Here is a 12,773-nt window from a genome sequence, read left to right as displayed (position 1 = left end):
GGAGGAAGGGGAGGTTTTCATTTTCATTCACAAGGTGAAAGCCCATTCCTCCACAGAACCCTGCGGCCAAGGCAACCAGCAGGCTGACTTGCTCGCCAAGGAGGGTGCCCGCACAGGCACTTTCTGGGACCCATTTGGGTCCAGACCCATGGCAGCGGTCAGAGGTAGGGACGGGACCCAAGGGAGTGAAGGGGTAGCGTTAGCCCCGGACCTTAAGACGGTCCAAGCCCAAGACCCCATCCTCAAAGCAGTCCTCAGCGCTGTAGTTGAGGGAAAAAGAGTAGAGGGTCCGTACGGCACAGCGACCCTCTCCGTTAAAGAGGGTATGCTGTTCCGGGGGGAACAGTGGGTTGTGCTGCAGCAGCACCGGAGGGGATTCCTTCAGCTGGCCCATGAGGGCCCAGGAGCTGGACACCCCGGGCCTGAGACCACCTGCCAACGGGTGGAACAGGCGGGATGGTGGCCGGGACTCAGGGGCGATGTCAGCGAGTTCTGTGCAGGCTGTCTTGTGTGCGCTGCGAATAACCCCGACCCCCACAAAAGGAAGGTACCTATGGGACATGGCAGGAGCGTAGAGGGACCATGGCAGTCGATACAGGTCGACTACATCGGGCCCCTGCCCACCGCCCAGGGAGGCTATAAGTACTGCCTAGTCCTGGTGGACGTGTTTACCAAATGGGTAGAGGCCTTTCCCTGCAGAACAGCCACAGCTCTGGGTACTGCCAGGATCCTGGTCAGGGAAGTGTTCTCGCGGTGGGGACTACCACAGTATGTGGAGTCCGACCAAGGGAGTCACTTCACCGGACAGGTGATGCAGAACACCCTTATGCTGTTAGGCATTGAAGGGAAATGGCACGTGGCCCACACCCCGCAGTCATCAGGGATTGTGGAACGTATGAATCGGACCCTAAAGAAAAGGTTAAGGAAGGAGACGGTGGACTTGCCTCGTAAATGGGCCGAAGTCCTACCGTTGGTTTTGATGGGGATCCGGGCCAGCCAGTCTAAAAGCACGGGGTACTCCCGGTACGAGCTAATGACTGGCAGGGTTATGCGGACCCCCACCCATGTACTAGCCCCGGTGCTCACGGAGGGTCAGCTCAGGGAGGTCAACCGGGACAGTATTGCCCGAAACCTTTTTGAGCACCTGAAGCAGGTCCACGAGCAGGCGGCTGGGAACATGGGAAGGCAGCATCGGAGTAACCGATTGCTGCTCGAACCCAGAAAGCACCACGAGTGGGAGATAGGAGATCAGGTCATGGTGAGAAACTATGCCCGAGTAGGAAGTTTGGAGCCATTGTACATGGGGCCCTACAGCATTGTAGATAAAGCCAGCCCCATGGTATACGCCGTTAAGATGCCCTGGCGTACAAAATGGTTCCATATCAACCAGTGTAAGCTGTTTACACCTGAAAGGGGAAAACAGCCAGTTGGGGAAAGGTCTGAGGATAAAGATCCTCAGCCTGCAGCAGGAGCGAGTTCACAGACTGCACAGGCAGGCGCTGTGGCTTGCTTGAAGGGAGGGGCCATCCCGCCCATCGATTGGGACACTCCCCCACTCTTCTGGGATCCAGACGAGGGGGAGGGACCGGAGGGCGAAAACCCCGCCCCTAACCCAGGTGTAGAGAGGGAGGGACTGAGGTTGAAAACCCCACCCTGGACCCAGCCATGGGACCTGGGAGTGGAGACTCTCAGCTCGCAGCAGCAGGCTGCGAAGAGTTACCTGCCCCTAGCCCAGGTTCGGGAGAGGTCAAGCCTGAGGGAGCAGTGGTTCGGGTTAAAGGCCCACCAGCCAAGAAAGCCCCACCCGCCAAAGTCCCTAGAAGGTCCCCACGGACGCCCCAGCCGAGAAAGCCATGGTCACCAGCCCTCCAGTTACCAAGGGCTGCCCTTCGAGTCAGGGAGAGGTCCAAGGACAGAGGTCCTCAGCCAGCAGCCATGGGCTGCGAGGGACCAACAGTGCAGGACGATGCGGTCACGCCGGGGGTGGCGGTGAGCCGCAGTCCAACCAGGGATTAGCCTGGCCGCCCGGAGACGGACGACTGATGTATATAATATAGGTAGTTTAAGTTTTGGTTATTGTTAAGTTAGGTATTTAGCAGTTTAAGTACTTTAGCTTAAGTTTGGGTGTTTTAGTTTAAGTTAAGTAAGGTGATGGGTAGTTTTAAGTAAGTACTCTGCCAAGAGTGTATATATTTGGGTCGAGGTCGCGGGACCCGACCATGCTTCACCAAGCCAGAGAATCTCTTGGGGACCTGGCTGCATGTTTTTGTATCTTTTTGCAGAAAGACTTTCAGGATGAAGGGGATCGTAATCCTATTCACCCTGATTGGGATGAGCGCCGGAAAGCGAGGCGATGTGGAAGACTCCCACATCTATGGGTGCTCGGGAGAAAAGGCTCCAGTGGTGACTGCCGGGAGCAGCGAACAAGGCACGGAGGGACCTGCCGTCTACGCCCACGAGGGAAGATGGCCCGGGTGGTTGGGATCCAAATCCACCCGGTACTCCAGCCAGACCGGATTCACCTACGGGGAGGCCTCCCTCCCCTGCCCCAGCATGCTGGTTGTGGCCTCACGGATCGTGGCCACTGAAGGGAAATGCGTGTGCCTGACTTGCACAGGACAGATTCCCCTGGGAAGATGGTGGTGGCTCAGGAAGCTGAGCACGGACATGGGAGATCGCACCGCCGAATGGGAATGGATGGGAAATGACACCCACCAAACGGTCACTGGGACCCAAGAAGGGACAAGTGTATGTTGGAACAAATGGTGGAAATCGGAACAGGGGGTCTATGTCTGTATGTGGGGGTCGAAAAGGGCCTGCCCTACGGGTGTATCTATCATCTTCTCTGCAGCCTGGCAGGATAAGGGGAAGGGGGTAGAATGGGATTCCCACCTACACACATGCATAGGCCCGCGGTACCCAACCCCAGTTAAAGCCACTGAGCTAGTGGCGCGCGCCTGAAAGCCCTTGCCCACGACTCAGGCAGCAAGGACATGCCGGGAGGGGTGCCCCACCACCACCAAGGGACCAGGGAATGGGCTGGTATTGGTGCCTACGGATCAGGTGCTGTACAATGGGGGTACACTACGCAGTAGCCTCCGTGATTTTAAATCTCACTGAGGTACATTTACCGGAGTGGTGTCCCAAAGAAACAGAGCAGCTATACCAGGTCCTATTAAAGGACATGTTCAAGAAGTTTTATGAGTTCGATTTTGCCCATGTGGACAAAACCGAACTGTACACCACAAACCGAGAGTTTTTGGGTAATGCAGGGAGGCAAAGAAGGGGAGTATGGAATGATGTTTTTACTGCGTTTAATACTGGGTCCTCTGTCATCAACAGTTTAGATGACATAGAGCTGCAGACCCAGGTAAACGGTTTAAAAACATAGTTAAAGAAAATATTACTGGATGAGAACAAGGTAGTGGGCTTGGCGTTGCATGAAGACCAGGCCATGACGGTCCAGTTAAAAGAAATCATAGCGGAGTTAGAAAAGCACGCAAAGACGGTAAATGCCCTCATAAGGGAGGACAGAAATGCTTCTGACCAGGCTGCGCAGAATGAGGTGTGCATGCTATACGGGGCGTGGTTGCTGGGCAAGGGCCGCAGTAACCTGGAGGATTTAAAACAGGGTTTGGTCCCCTCCTGGGTTAGCAACAAGCACCTCGCAGCCCTCCACCCATTTGAGAATGCATTAAGCCCATGCCAACTCCGGCTAGCTTCCGAAGCCTACCCAGTCCCCGTGGATTGTGGGCGGTCCAACCACACAATCATGGGGGTAGTAGTTAGGATGTCGGTCGTGGGTAGGACAGCCCGACCCGCGCCGGTATGCAGGGTAAAGAACATTGGAGTCATTCAAGAGGGTGCACACATTTGTTTCACAGCGGTCCCATCTTACGTCATAAAGTGGGAGCACGCTATGACAGGTACTGACCTCTCAGGGTGCCGGAGCTGGGGAGCACACATAATCCTGTGTTCCCAGCACTTGAATGCCTATTCAAAACCGTAGTGTGGGTTCAGAGCTGCTGGCGTGATACCTATAAATTGTACCATGGAGGCAATGGCACAAGGCCATGTTCCCCCGCAGGTAGCATAAAAAGGAGGTGGGACATATTGTGTCACCACCGGCGCGTCCCACTACCAGCATGGACAGCATAGCTGGTGTCCGGTTAGTGACAGAAGCTTTTGTTTTAAACCCGAGGCAGAAGTACAAGTGGCCCAGGAGCGAATTGTCCCCATTCCTGAACCCTCCACTGTTCACCTCACTGTCAAGGAGAATTTTACGAATTTGCAAAAGTATGTAGCACACTTCGGCTATGAAATTCCCCCCTCTCCCTGAACACCTTATAGTTTCACAAAAACATTTTTACACTCTAGAGCAGAAAACAGTAGAGATAGGGACTAAGATATTGGATATTGTGACTCCACCCTGGTGGGACATTTTCAATAACATAGAGGTCCCTTCGTGGATCAGACTGGCTTCCCACATTCTCGTGGTTTGCCAGTTAGGGATAGTGTTGTATCGAGTTTGCATTCAATGTAAGGGAAAAGGTCAGTTGTTAGAATTCCGAAACCAGAAGATCTGGAAGGAACATTATGTAAAGGTGGAGGGAGATACACCTGTTTGAGTCTTTTCCTTGTATTTTTGATTAAAGATTGAAGGTTTCTTTTTGTGTTTGTTGTTTTTAATAAAGGTTTTTCTGTTGTTTTTTTGCGACGCGTTTAATAAAGATGTATGTGTACCAAGTGGTGCAGGGGTGTTGGACCCCCTCCATGCTTGGATGTGTGTAAAAGTCTGTAATTTACTCTCTGTATGCTGATGTACACTACATTTTCGCGGAATGGGAAGTGCATGTGTCGTGGGTATCTTGGATAGGTAATTACAGGGGAAGGTTGACTATGGAGGGTCAGAAAAATTTTGCTCACCTTATAGAAATGATACTTCAAGCAAGTTTTAGTATCACAGGGGGGAGTGTAAGATTCGCAAAATTTCCACATTTCCCCAAAGGTTATTATTAATAAAAGGGACCCTGCGTGGACATTTTAAGAAAAAGGGTACCCAAAGATGGCGTCCGCACCTCGTGGCCAAAAGCCTGCAAGATTTTAAAAGCGTGGACTCTGTGGCACAAGCAGCTTTTGGGAAAATCGAAACCTAAAATGCAGTTTCTGTGAAGAAGGACTTTTGTATTTTGAAAAGCAGACAACAGGACTCTGAATATGCATTAAGCCAAATCATAGACAGATCAAAACCAGTTAGGCCTATACTTGAGGCCATCAAGTTGTTTGCATAAATAATCGGAAACAGCTTAAGGAAGCCATCGAGACTGGACAGGCCGATTAAGATGCATTAATAACAATACAGCTCAGACATCAGGCCAGTAGGTGCGATCGCCGGCCATCTAAAAAGAGTTAGTTTAGATTGGTACAATTATTTAAACTAGCCCGCCAAGATTGGGACAATGAACTAACCTGATTTGGCGCGCAGATAAGGGCCATCCGAAGGAGTATAACTGTAGGCCCACTGACAACCGACGCTCTCTTGCTCCTTGCCCTCGTGGCTGCTGCTCTTTCCCCCTCCCGCGCTTGCTGCCTGGCCACTGCTCGTGCCTTTCCCCGCCCCATCAGGGACGCCCGGCATTGCACCAGGCAGACACGGACAAACCAGGCCAGGTGAGGTGGGACGAGACGAGGCAAAGTGGTGAGATGAGACGAATTGAGAGACGATTGAAGAACGCTTCGAATAATCGGGCCTTCAATCCAACTGACCTTCAACTATCTTCATGCAAACTCCAACTGCCGCCCGAGGAAGAGGAACCATCATCCCTGCGAGGTAAAGTACCCAAGCAAAGCCTTTAACCTTGGGGTACTTGTACCTGGACGACGCCCTTGCAGCGCCCCGAGACCACGTGACAATGGCAGGCCCCAGAGAGCACAAAGAGCGAACCCCAAGCCCCACCGCTGTTTGAACTCAGCAGATTTTGGATTGGTGAGCATGAATTCTGGCCCCTCATAGCTTAATCTAGTTAGGTATAAGGGGTGGGATAAGGATAAGGGGATTGTTGAGATAGTTGTTTTCCCCTCGATGTGCCGTGTATTCCCCATTCCTTGTATAAGTATAGTTATTTTGAATTTGCCTGTAATTTTATACTAGTAACTTCTCGTAAGACTGTGTTAATTTCTATTTCAATAAAATCTTGGTTTTCTCACATCCAAACCACCTGTCTACTCGAGTCTTTTCTGTATCGCCGCCTGTACCTAAGTCTAGAACCCAGGGGCGTGGGAGCGATTCGAACCGCTCACAAACAGTCAGGGGCATAACTGACTGGGCGCACGCGCCAACCACACCACCCCCTACAGCCTGGGGGAGAGCACCCAGCGATAGGCCTGGGGGGGAGAGCACCCAGCAATAGGCCTGGGGGGGAGAGCACCCAGCGATAGGCCTGGGGTGGGGGGAGCACCCAGCGATAGGCCTGGGGGGGGAGCACCCAGCGGTAGGCCTGGGGGGGGAGCACCCAGCGGTAGGCCTGGGGGGGGAGCATTGCCGCGGCCACAGTGTTGGCAGCAATGTAACGGTAGGTCATTTCCCACCATGTTTGGGGTGCTAGCTCCTGTTTCTGCTGGGCAGGAGGCCCATAAATGCTCCCCATTTATATAAGGCAACAATTCAGTCTCTGCTAACTGAAATAACAACAGAAAATGCTGGAAAAACTCAGCAGGTCAGGCAACATCCGTGGAGAGAAATTTGAGTTGACGTTTCGGGTTGGACCCTTCTTCAAAACTGGAAAGAAAAGAAACTAGATCGGAGGCAGGGCTGTGATCGGACAAAAGAATAAAAGAAACAAAAGAAGTAAAAGAGATTAGAAGCTAGATGAGATAGTAATAGGCTGGGATTAGGTGTAAAGTGTACTGGCAGGGCAAAAGATATGTTTTTCCAGCATTTTCTGTTGTTATCTCTGCTAACTGAAGTCCATCTTCAGTGTTCTGCATGGAGCAGGCTGTCTTAAACCACTCGGCTAATTAATACATTGTCAGAAGCTGCTCATTAAAGGAATATATCTAACTTGTATACGGAAGCAGATATAAAATATTAGCATTTACTGATGTTAAGAATCTAATAATGCCGTTACTATAGTTAGAACCTGCTGTTGTTGTAAAGGTTATAGTGGGCAATTTAGTGCTAATGGCCAGTACATTGGGGACTGATTCACATGATTTCTACCTGCTGTACATTTGTCAGGAAATTGTGTTTTGAGCATGTGGAACCCAATATGTCTGTAGTGTACAGTAGCTTTGTTAAGCAAGTTAATTCCCAGATTATTGCTTGTTAGGGGGGAACCAACAACATTTTAATCTTTGTGTATTGCATGTGTCATGCTCAAATTTTACTGATATAAAGTGCAGCTGGTTCTAATGTTATGGATCAGATAGAAATTGCAGCAGTTTCTACACAATTTCTGCAGCCAGATGGGCCTGGAATTTTCCCGATGTCGCCAGCAGAGGGAGTTACATACACGTTTGCTGGGTATACTTATTTGCATATCCATTGGTGCAAGGATTGGTGTAAAATGGATGTAAGCAGCTGAACCTCCAGGAAACTTCTATGCAACCCTTTAAGAACACTGCTCAGCCTGTGGCCTTCAGAAGCACTCTGGGACACAAGCAGGTTAAGACTGGAACAGTGCTTCACTCTAATTTCTCTCTTAAATTACTTTTGTGTACATCTTACAAAGATTTTGATTATACTGTACTTGAGTATTGTTGCAGCTGCACCCCTCCAGGTGAGTGGGTCCGTAAACCACTCCGTCTCTCCACTTCCCTCTTCTTATTTAAGGCCCTCCTTAAAACCCACCTCTTTGATCGAGCTTTTGGTCACCTCATCTAATGGTTCATTCTCAGACTGGCAATCAGTAACTAGTGGTGTTCCGCAGGGGTCAGTGCTGGGTCCCCAACTCTTTACAATCTATATTAACGATTTGGAGGAGGGGACCGAGTGTAACATATCAAAGTTTGCAGATGATACTAAGATGGGAGGGAAAGTAGTGAGTGAGGAGGACATAAAAAACCTGCAAGGGGACATAGACAGGCTAAGTAAGTGGGCAGAGATTTGGCAGATGGAATACAATACTGGAAAGTGTGAGGTTATGCACTTTGGCAGGAAAAATCGTAGAGCATGTTATTATCTTAATGGCAAGAAACTGGAAAGTACTGAAGTACAAAAGGATCTGGGGTCCTGGTGCACAAAACTCAAAAGGTTAGTATGCAGGTGCAGCAAGTGATTAAGAAGGCCAATGGAATGTTGGCTTTCATTGCTAGGGGGATAGAATATAAAAATAGGGAGGTATTGCTTCAGTTGTACAAGGTATTGGTGAGCCCGCACCTGGAATACTGCATACAGTTTTGGTGTCCATACTTAAGAAAAGACACACTTGCTCTCGAGTCAGTACAAAGAAGGTTCACTCGGTTAATCCCGGGGATGAGGGGATGGACATATGAGGAGAGGTTGAGTAGATTGGGACTCTACTCATTGGAGTTCAGAAGAATGAGAGGCGATCTTATTGAAACATATAAGATTGTGAAGGGGTTGGATCGGGTGGATGCGGGGAGGATGTTCCCGATGATGGGTGAAACTAGAACTAGGGGGCATAGTCTTAGAATAAGGGGCTGCTCTTTCAAAACTGAGATGAGGAGGAACTACTTCACTCAGAGGGTGGTAGGTCCATGGAATATGCTGCCCCAAAAAGCTGTAGAAGCTACATCATTACAAAAATTTAAAACAGAAATAGACAGTTTCCTAGAAGTAAAGGGAATTAAGGGTTACGGGGAGCGGGCAGGGATTTGGACATGAGTCCAGGTTCGGATCGGACATGGCCCTGTGGGTAGCGGAGCGGGCCCAGGGGCCGTGTAGCCTGATCCTGCTCCTATTTCGTGTGTCTAATTCTGTTAGATTCAGGAGATGGTTCTGTAATAGTAGATTGGCGGTTAGGATCAGATCAGCCATGATCTTATTGAATGGCGGAGCAGGCTCGAGGGGCCGATTGACCTACTCCTGCTCCTATTTCTTATGTTCTTATGTTCTCCTTCTTGGCTTTGGCTCTTTTTCTTTTGTATGTTTATGCCTCTGCGAAGCATCTTGGGACGTTTGTCTATGTAAAAAGTTGCTACATAAATGAATGTTGTTAATAAGAGCAGGAGTAGAGAAGGGATGCCAAAAATGTCAGATGGCGCGGAAGGTGTTCTGGCAAGGTTGGCATTTATTGCCAATGCCTAGTTATCCTTGAGAAGGTGATTGTGGGCTTTCTTCTTGAACTACTGAAGTCTGTGTGGTGAAGGTGCTCCCACAAAGATGTTAGGTAGGAAGTTCCAGGATTTTGACCCAGCAACAATGAAGAAATGGCGATGTATGTCCAAGTCATAATGGTGTGTGAGTAGGAGGGAAACGTGGAAGTGATGGTGTTCCCATACACCGCATGGCCTGTATCTGTGCTGTATATCCTGTTGGGAGCAGCAGCGAGAGTAGGAACAGGCGAAGGAGGAGCGAGGAAATAAAGCCCGAGGCTCGAGGCCCAGACCGAGCTATTGGGAGCAGCAGCGAGAGCGGACCAACCTGTGAGGGAACAGGCGAAGGAGGAGCGAGGAAATAAAGCCCGAGGCTCGAGGCCCAGACCGAGCTATTGGGAGCAGCAGCGAGAGCGGACCAACCTGTGAGGGAACAGGCGAAGGAGGAGCGAGGAAATAAAGCCCGAGGCTCGAGGCCCAGACCGAGCTATTGGGAGCAGCAGCGAGAGCGGACCAACCTGTGAGGGAACAGGCGAAGGAGGAGCGAGGAAATAAAGCCCAAGGCTCGAGGCCCAGACCGAGCTATTGGGAGCAGCAATGAGAGCGGACCAAAACAGGCAACATTCGAAAGTGACATCAGAGATTAAGAGTGACGTTGGCACAAGGGAAGGAGCTGATTGGTAAGTAGGACCTGGTGAATATTTCTACAGTGCAGTCGTTAAAGTAAAAGTAAGGTCTCTAGTTTAGAGTAAGTAAAGTTTAAAGTGAAGTAAGGTCCCTAGTGTATTTAATATTCATTAATTTAAAGGAAGTAAAGGAAGTAAAGTAAGGGTAGGACATGGCAGGGCAGCCCGGCAGTGTGGAGTGCTCCTCCTATGCTATGTGGGAAGTCAGAGACACTTTCGGTATCCAGGGCAAACACGTGTGCAGGAAGTGTCTCCAGCTGCAGCTACTTGAAATCCGTGTTTCGGAGCTGGAGCTGCGATTGGAGTCGCTGTGGAGCATCCGCGAGGCTGAGATCTTCGTGGATAGCACGTTTAACGAGGTGGTCACACCGCAGGTAAAGAGTGCACAGGCGGACAGGGAATGGGTGACTGCCAGACAGAGTAAAAGAACTAGGAAGGTAGTGCAGGAGCCCCCTGGGTCCATCTCCCTCTCCAACAGATTTTCCATTTTGGATACTGCTGGGAGAGATGGTTTCTCAGGGGAATGCAGCAAGAGCCAAGTCCGTGGCACTACGAGTGGCTCAGCTGCACAGCAGGGGAGGAAAAAGAGTGGGAGAGCAATAGTGATAGGGAATTCTATCATAAGGGGAACAGATAAACGTTTCTGTGGCCGCAGATGTGACTCCAGGATGGTATGTTGCCTCCCTGGTGCCAGGGTCATGGATGTCACTGAGTGGCTGCAGGACATTCTGAAGGGGGAGGGTGAACAGCCAGAGGTCGTGGTCCATATCGGTACCAACGACATTGGTAGAAAGAGGGATGAGGTCCTGCTAGCAGAGTATAGGGAGCTAGGAAATAAATGAAAAAGCAGGACCTCAAAGGTAGTAATCTCAGGATTACTCCCAGTGCCACATGCTAGCGAGAGCAGAAGTAGGAGAATAGACCAGATGAATGTGTGGCTGGAGAGATGGTGTAGGAGGGAGGGATTTAAATTCCTGAGGCATTGGGACCGATTCTGGGGAAGGTGGGACCTGTACCAGCTGGATGGGTTACACCTCGGCAGAAACGGGATCAACATCCTCGCAGGGGGGTTTGCTAGTGCTGTTGGGAAGGATTTAAACTAGTTTGTCAGGGGGCTGGGAACCTAAGTGTGGGCCCAGAACGGAGAGAAACAAAGCTGGAAGTGCAAGTTAGAAAAGCAGTCAGCAAAACTAGTCGGGAGCAGAAACAAAGGCCAACAGTAAAGAGGGTCAAAGTGCAGAAAAATATTAAACAGGCAAAGTTGAAGGCACTTTATCTAAATGCACGTAGCATTCGCAACAAGATGGATGAATTAATGGCACTAATAGAAGTAAATGGGTATGATGTAATTGCCATTACAGAGACATGGTTGCAGGGCAACTGAATGCTCCAGGGTACTCAACATTTAGGAAGGACAGACAAAAAGGAAAAGGAGGTGGCGCAGCGCTGTTAATAAAGGATGAGATCGGTACGGTAGAGATAAAAGATCTTGGCTTGGCAGATCGTGATGTAGAACTGGAATCAGTTTGGGTGGAGCTAAGAAACAGCAAAATGTGGAAAACATTGGTAGGAGTTGTGTATAGGCCACCAAATAGTAATGGTAATGTAGGGCACAGAATCAATCAAGAGATTAGAAGTGCATGTAACAAGGGCAATATGGTAATCATGGGGGACTTAAATCTACATATTGACTGGGCAAATCAAATTACCACTAATGGTGTGGAGGACTAATTCTTGGAAAGCATGCGAGATGGTTTCCTGGATCAGTATGTGGAGGAACCAACCAGGGAACAGGCTATTCTGGATCTGGTACTGTGTAATGAGAAAGAGCTAATCAATAATCTTGTAGTAAAGGGGCCTTTAGGGACAAGTGACCATAATATGATTGAATTTTAAATTAAGTTTGAGAGTGATGTAGTCCAATCTGAAACTAAGGCCTTCAATCCAGACAGAGGAAACTACAAGGTTATGAGGGACAAGTTGACCATGGTTGATTGGGAAACTACACTAAAAGGTATGAAGATTGACATACAATGGCTAACATGCAAGGAAATAATGCATAAGTTGCAACAAACATATATTCCTCTAGGGCATAAAAATCCAAAAGGAAAAGTGATCCAATTATGGCTAACAAAAGAAATTAAAGCTAGTATTAAGTCAAAGGAGGAAGCTTATAAAGTTGCCAGAAAAAGCGGTCAGCCTGAGGATTGCGATCTTTTTAGAAATCAGCAAAGGGGGACCAAGAAATTGATAAAGAAAGCGAAAATAGATTAGGAGCACTATCTAGCAAAAAATATAAAAACGGATTGTAAAAGCTTCTATAGGTATGTGAAAAGGAAAAGACTGACAAAGGTAAATGTAGGTCCTTTACAGTCAGAGACGGGGGAATTTATAACGGGAAATGAGGAAATGGCGGAGAAATTAAATAAATACTTTGTTTCTGTCTTATAGAAACATAGAAGGTAGGAGCAGGAGTAGGCCATTCGGCCCCTCGAGCCTGCTCCGCCATTCAATGTGATCATGGCTGATCATCCAAATTCAGTACCCCGTCCCTGCTTTCTCCCCATACCCCTTGATCCCTTTAGCCTTAAGAAATATATCCAACTCCTTCTTGAATATATTTAATGAATTGGCCTCTACTGCCTTCTGTGGTAGAGAATTCCACAGGTTCACCACTCTCTGGGTGAAGAAATTCCTCCTCATTTCTGTCCTAAATGGCATACCCTTTACCCTTAGACTGTGACCCCTGGTTCTGGACACCCCGACCATCGGGAACATCCTTCCTGCATCTAGTCTGTCCAGTCCTGTCAG

The 12,773-nt window shown here is 49.1% G+C and overlaps 1 protein-coding gene across 1 annotated transcript in view; it reads left to right on the top strand.

Annotated features, from left to right (window-relative positions):
* The window catches only part of LOC147125152 (uncharacterized), a 131,539-nt gene extending 125,325 nt beyond the window's left edge, over window positions 1-6,214 (top strand). Inside the window, exon 6 of the transcript XR_015079672.1 lies at window positions 2,283-6,214. The gene's annotated coding sequence lies outside the window, so the exon portion shown is untranslated. The remainder of the gene's footprint in view (window positions 1-2,282) is intronic.
* The last annotated feature ends 6,559 nt before the right edge of the window (window positions 6,215-12,773 follow it).

The sequence above is a fragment of the Somniosus microcephalus genome, chromosome 1 (genome assembly GCF_052327205.1).
Source record: "Somniosus microcephalus isolate GS21.2 chromosome 1, FLI_Smic_1.0, whole genome shotgun sequence".
Lineage (NCBI taxonomy): Eukaryota > Metazoa > Chordata > Chondrichthyes > Squaliformes > Somniosidae > Somniosus > Somniosus microcephalus.
The sequence above is the reverse complement of the archived record's forward strand: the minus strand, read 5'-3'. Positions and strand labels throughout refer to the sequence as shown.